We start from the raw sequence: 6,000 nt of genomic DNA on the forward strand, positions 1-6,000 counted from the left end.
TAAATCGTAATAAACAAATAAGACCTATACACTGTTTAACCCGAACCTTATAAAGTCGAATTCGAACTGAAGCAATGCGAAATCGGCTTTTCAACGTAATCGTGTATTTTAGCTAATCCGATGATTCTAATGGAAATGCCCACATATTAGTATAACGTGAGCCGTACACGAATAAAGGTATATCGTGTTATTGTAACATATTTGTACTCGGGATAATAGTTGATGTTTGCTGCACGTTGTTAATGCATCGGATGCGATCTGCTCGCGTAGTAGACGTGCACTGTTTGCCTGTACAGATTTGTTAATTTTTGAAAATTAATAGAGGGATTCGATTCGCGATCGTCGTTTTCGTTTTTCAACAATGTACTTCCTGTGAGGGCCCCCACAGGGGGGGGGCTGCTGGATTTTGAGTACAGGGCCCCAGCTATTTTAACAGCTCGTGAGCCCGTTGAAATAATTTTTAATTTTTAAAATTGTAATAGAAATATTTATTTTATATAAAATAATATTATAAAGTAACATTTTATTAAATATTTTATACATAGTATAGTTATATTTAGTCATTTCGATAGTTTGAGATACGGGTTAACCAATGATTACCTAGAAATTATCGTGTTTGAGTCTTCCATATCGCTTTTAAGTTGTAATGGATTGAAACGATACATAATAGAAGTGACTAATTACTCACTAATCACAGATTTTAATACAAAGCGTCCTAGTTAGATTTAATCAGTATTGTGCAATACACTGCGTTGTACACACCGAAATCCCGATCATCATTGTACACATAAATAATTAAATAATATATAATCATAAATCAAGAGCTCTAAAACGCAGAGAAAATTTAGAAAAAGATGTTAAAGAAGTAAAAGGTCGTCTTTCTGTAATAAATTTTTTTAAATCAACTTCGAAGACTGATGTGTTCGTTAATAACGATTCGTCTATGTAAAGAGCCCGGACAAACATTTGGTATAGTGTCCCAGAACTCAATGTGAGGACCCTGCTGCTTCCCGTGATATATTTTTCAAACGAATGCGTACCGCGGACCGAATAACCGGAGAAGGGAGGGGAGGGGTGTTTCAACGGTGGTTTTAAGTTGTGTCCTTGTTGTCGACGGCCGGAACACGAGACACGTTGTTGTGCGATTCCTTAGAGCTCGTCTATAGGCGCGCGACCGATGCGGCTGACGCAGCACGATTCTAATTTTAACTGTTTTTCCTATTTTAAATGAAACCTTTTCCTAACACCGCCGCGCGGCTGTTGCATCACTAATCGATTATCCTTGACTTGTTAATTTGATACCGTTTATTTGATTTACCTATATAATTTTAAAATGTCTTATGATAACAATGTAGATTATATAATTACCGCGCATCTCTTGCGACTGCGTTTTGTAATTGTACGGAATACCTACTCAGTCGCATAGCAAAAATTCAAATCGCACCGCGTCAATCGCGCGTCTACAGCCGCGTACTAAAGAATCGCACCTTTAAAGGTTTTTGCCGTCCGTGGACACATTGCACGTTAGGTGCACCTGATAATGTCGTTCCAGCGGTACGTGGTACTGTAAAGCACTATGTATTTGTGCGTTATCGCGACTACCTCATACTATGGATTATAGCCGTTTTATACGCGATACTATTTCTAATTATATTATTTCCATTATCGTTACAATCGCACTTTACACTTTACAATCGCAAACAAAAACACTGACTGTAGTAGTGATCAATTAATCGTATGGGAATCGGAAAAAAATAATGACGGATATGACACGATATTTGAAACTATCAACTTTAACAAAGTTAGAAAAAAAGAAGATTCGGAAGCAAATAGGTTAAATGTTGAACAATGCAAAAAAAAAATATTACATACCATTAAAAAACTTTTGAAACCAACTTCAGATGAACTCAACGGGACCAATTCATCAAAAATACGTCACTTGAAGATATTTTCTGTGACTTACAAGTTGATCCTAAGAGCAATTACTATGGAAAAGATTTAAAATATTTTGACTTGAATGGAGAATATCTAAATACATTTATTCGAGTATTTAAAAAAAACGACAACCCAAAAAATGAAGCAGATGCTTATTCCGAAGAAAAAGAATTAATGATAGGTGAACTCATTAAACTCGAAGAACTTCAAAAAAAGCCTAAAAAAGATGATACAAAAAGTGACGATAAAAAGAAAATTCAAGACATAAAATCTAGTTATACAGTAGAATGAGGCGATACAGAAGAAGATAGTATTAAAAATGAAACTGATGTCGATTGTACGATTTTTCATAAAGCTTCCCGGCTACATTTCCAGAGGCGCATTTAAGAGAGGGGGGAGAAATGCCCTGGTCGTAAACGTTTAAGAGGCACGTCGAAATTTGATTTTGTCTTCACGCCTAGTGACCAGTTATATTGTAAAAACAGTACTTGAAGTAAAATTGCCGAGTTCGTTCTGAGATCTGATACGCTGAAGTTAATGGAGAAAAATAAAATTGAACGACCGTAGAATTATTCATTCGATAATCTTGATCGGTTTTGTATAGAATACAGTGTGACCATACCATACCATGTCTAGTACGGTTGTTGAACTGCTGACACGATTTAAAATTTAAACTTGTACTTTGTCAGATTGTGACTGCGACTGAGTAATTAAATACAAGTTGTATCTTAATTAAGTGTTTTTTTTTTTAATTTTATTAAGTAATGAAACGATATGGTACGGTTTCAAACTTGGTGTTCAACAATACGATAACGATGTTTCCATTGATAATCGCTTTGGAAATACATGCAATCGGTCGACAACGACATAGGTTTATAATTTATGTTATCATAAGCGTTCCGGAATCAGTAAATTACAAGGTATAAATTATAATCGTATTCCTTGATTTTAACGTTCGAGTAGTATTGCTGTGGTTCTCGAACGCTTGAAGCAGAAGATTATTATTAAAATGTAATGAGTTTGAGATATATATAAAAAAAATAAAGAAATGTATACGTAATAATAACACTCGGCTGCCGTATAATACATAGTGAGCGACGCGTTATTCGGAAGCCAAATGCAATCGATAAATTTCGTTTAACAGCGGACGACAGGCGCATTATAGTTACACATTTAACGCGGACACAAAAAACACTACTGGTTCTTTCACGGCGGCCAAACCAGCGGCAACTTTATCGAGTCCGACTGCGATCGTGGTTTCACATTTTTATCGGATTATTGTTGAGCAACGATACGTCAAATCCATACCTTATCGGAATCGTCAAAAATGCTAATGTCTTGAGAACAAGTCAATATGTGATCACATTTGTTGGCGCATAAATATTTTTACCTTCAGAGGTCTGAATTCACTGCGACCCGAGTGAATATAATTGAACACACGTCAATATATGCATAAACGTTAGGATGCTTCCCTAAAATCAAAATTTCTCTTAAATTCTAGTCAAATAATTGAACGCGATAAACCCGTTTTACGCGTTTTTACGGTTTTCGCGAGTACTTAGAAAACTAAGTTTTCTTCTTAGTAAGAAGAAAAAACTCGAAAAAACACGGAAATATAGCGTTAAACGTTTTTTTGATATTTCTGTCGATATGATAACGAACGATTTCGCGTTTCATGCGAGATTCAATTGTTTTACACAGCACTAAAAAAATCGTAAGTTTTCGTTGTAATCATTTTGCTCAAAATCGTTTCACGAATGTTTTTAAATATTTCGCGTCAACAACACATCGTATAATACCGCCAACGCACGAATTTTCGACGTCCATCTCTAGTATGTCATTACTCGTCGCGTGTACGATTCGTCGGAAGTTGCGTCTTCCAACTCGGCTATACATCCCAACCACGTGCGGTACGTTACTATCCACGAGTACGATTATTACAATCATGTTGCAGGGCCGTATTTTAGGGAAGCGAAGGGGTCCCCCTGAATCCGTATTAAAAGAATCGATTATATGTGGGATACACATTTCAAATTTGTTTAATGTGGAATTTTATAACGAAATAAAATTACGCGTGGCAGTGAATACTGAACTAGACTTTTTGTCGGGTCCATACTTAGTGAAAAATCAAATAAAGCACAAACAAAACTTTCAAAACACAGACAGGTGTTAAAAAAGAACTACACAAAATTCGATTCTAAGTGGATCCGGCATGAGATTAAAAAGAAAAACCACAGTTCACCCGATTTTAATGTTACCAACAATTTTACTTGTAAATTTCTAGCCTGAATTAAAGAAAAAATTTGAGTCGCCCCCCCCCCCCATCCCTAGAAGTAAGTCTAAATACGCTCCTGTCGCGTTGTACCTCAGTGGGTGTACATCGGTCGTATCGTTACGGAACAAAATAATTACCGTGTTACACGCGGACGCATGGATCGATGTTGGTAAAACGTAGTGAAAACCGTCGAAGACGTATCGCATCCGGTAATAATTTATGCGTTTCAAAATGTAGACCGGTTGCCGGCTTAAACAGAATACCATCCGCGCTACGGTATTTTCGACGAAACCCAATGTCCATCTAATGCAGCAGCCGGTTTCCGACGTTCCCGTATTGTCCGGGACGCGGCTTATCGATTAAACGGGTTTCGCTTGTACCGCACAGAACACGGCCGTTGTTCGACAAACGTGATGTGCTCTGAAACCTTATTATGTTATTTCGTTTCTCCCGACATTTTTTTTTTTTTTTTTTTTTTAAGATTTCCGTGGGGCATTTTATCTGTCACGCAAACTAAATCGATTTTCGTCCGTCCGGACGTTCGTTTCACGTTCTAACCGTTTGATGATATTTCGACTTAACCCTAGTTTTGATTTGAAAAAAAAAAAAAAAAATCCGGAAAAAGTGACGTATTCAGGTGAAAGATTGTGTCGTCGTTTAAAAATCAAATTACTGTAAAACGGTCGGTATATTTATACGTGTTCACGTCGACTCCGGTATTGGACTGTGCACTTTGGCTCTGACATTCGAACTTGTATTTCATTAAAGTCTAATGATTTGTTCGACGTCGTTCGTGACGTTTGGCAAATTGACAAAATGTATACGTCATTTACTAGATCACAGATCGCTAAAAAAAAACATAACCACCACAGAGATCATGTTTCTGTACAAAAATCAAATGGCCATAACTTATGAGGGTGCAAATGTTTTTTTTTGTATATATATACATATAGCAGTCGTATGTGACGGACAAAAAAAAAAAAAAAACGAACAAATTTTTAAATCATTTGAAGTATATAGTTTTGTTTTTCGTATACGAAAGCTATTTTACATACTACGTAAATAATTTAACTGTAAAATCAATTTTACGCTTTTATAAATCCATAAATTGTACATACTACTATAAAAATTACTATATAAAATGTAAAATTAGGTTAAATCAAAAAATCATGAAGTTAATCATTAATTTTTATTACACTAACTACATTGTATAGTCCCTGTAGCTGTCTGTTGATGTTCTCCAGCATTCTGTAAGTAGTAAGCACTTGTGATTATTTGAACCAAGTGCATGCTCCTTGTTTCCACGAAGTACGCAACTCAATCATCTTGTATGCGCTCTCTACAAACACAATATTAAGTGTTCATTCATTAACTCTAAACGATTGTTCTAAATTTAAACGATTGTATTCGGAGTCAAATAATTAATACTTGTTTTTTTTCTTTCTGGGAAATGTCTCGTTTGATAATTTGCGCAGCTCGTCGGGTAAAAAGAGTTTAGTTGTTAATAAGGTATAGTCTCACATATCTTATGAAAGTCCACCGATGGATGAGAGGTTACAGTTAAAATACGAAGAATATTTTTTTTATATGCAACTATGTAATAGTGGTAAATTATCAATAACAAAACAATATAAAACAAAATAAAATTAGTAAGTGATTAAAAATCGGAAATAAATATATTAGTAAATAGATTATGTATAGAAATAAATAAATTCTTAGCCTGCAGTATTATTATATTTGTAATGTACGGTCAGTTTCGAATTAGACCATTAAACCATCATCGGGTGTAT

This window comes from Sipha flava, unplaced genomic scaffold, assembly GCF_003268045.1.
Source record: "Sipha flava isolate LNK unplaced genomic scaffold, YSA_version1 299_pilon_pilon, whole genome shotgun sequence".
NCBI lineage: Eukaryota > Metazoa > Arthropoda > Insecta > Hemiptera > Aphididae > Sipha > Sipha flava.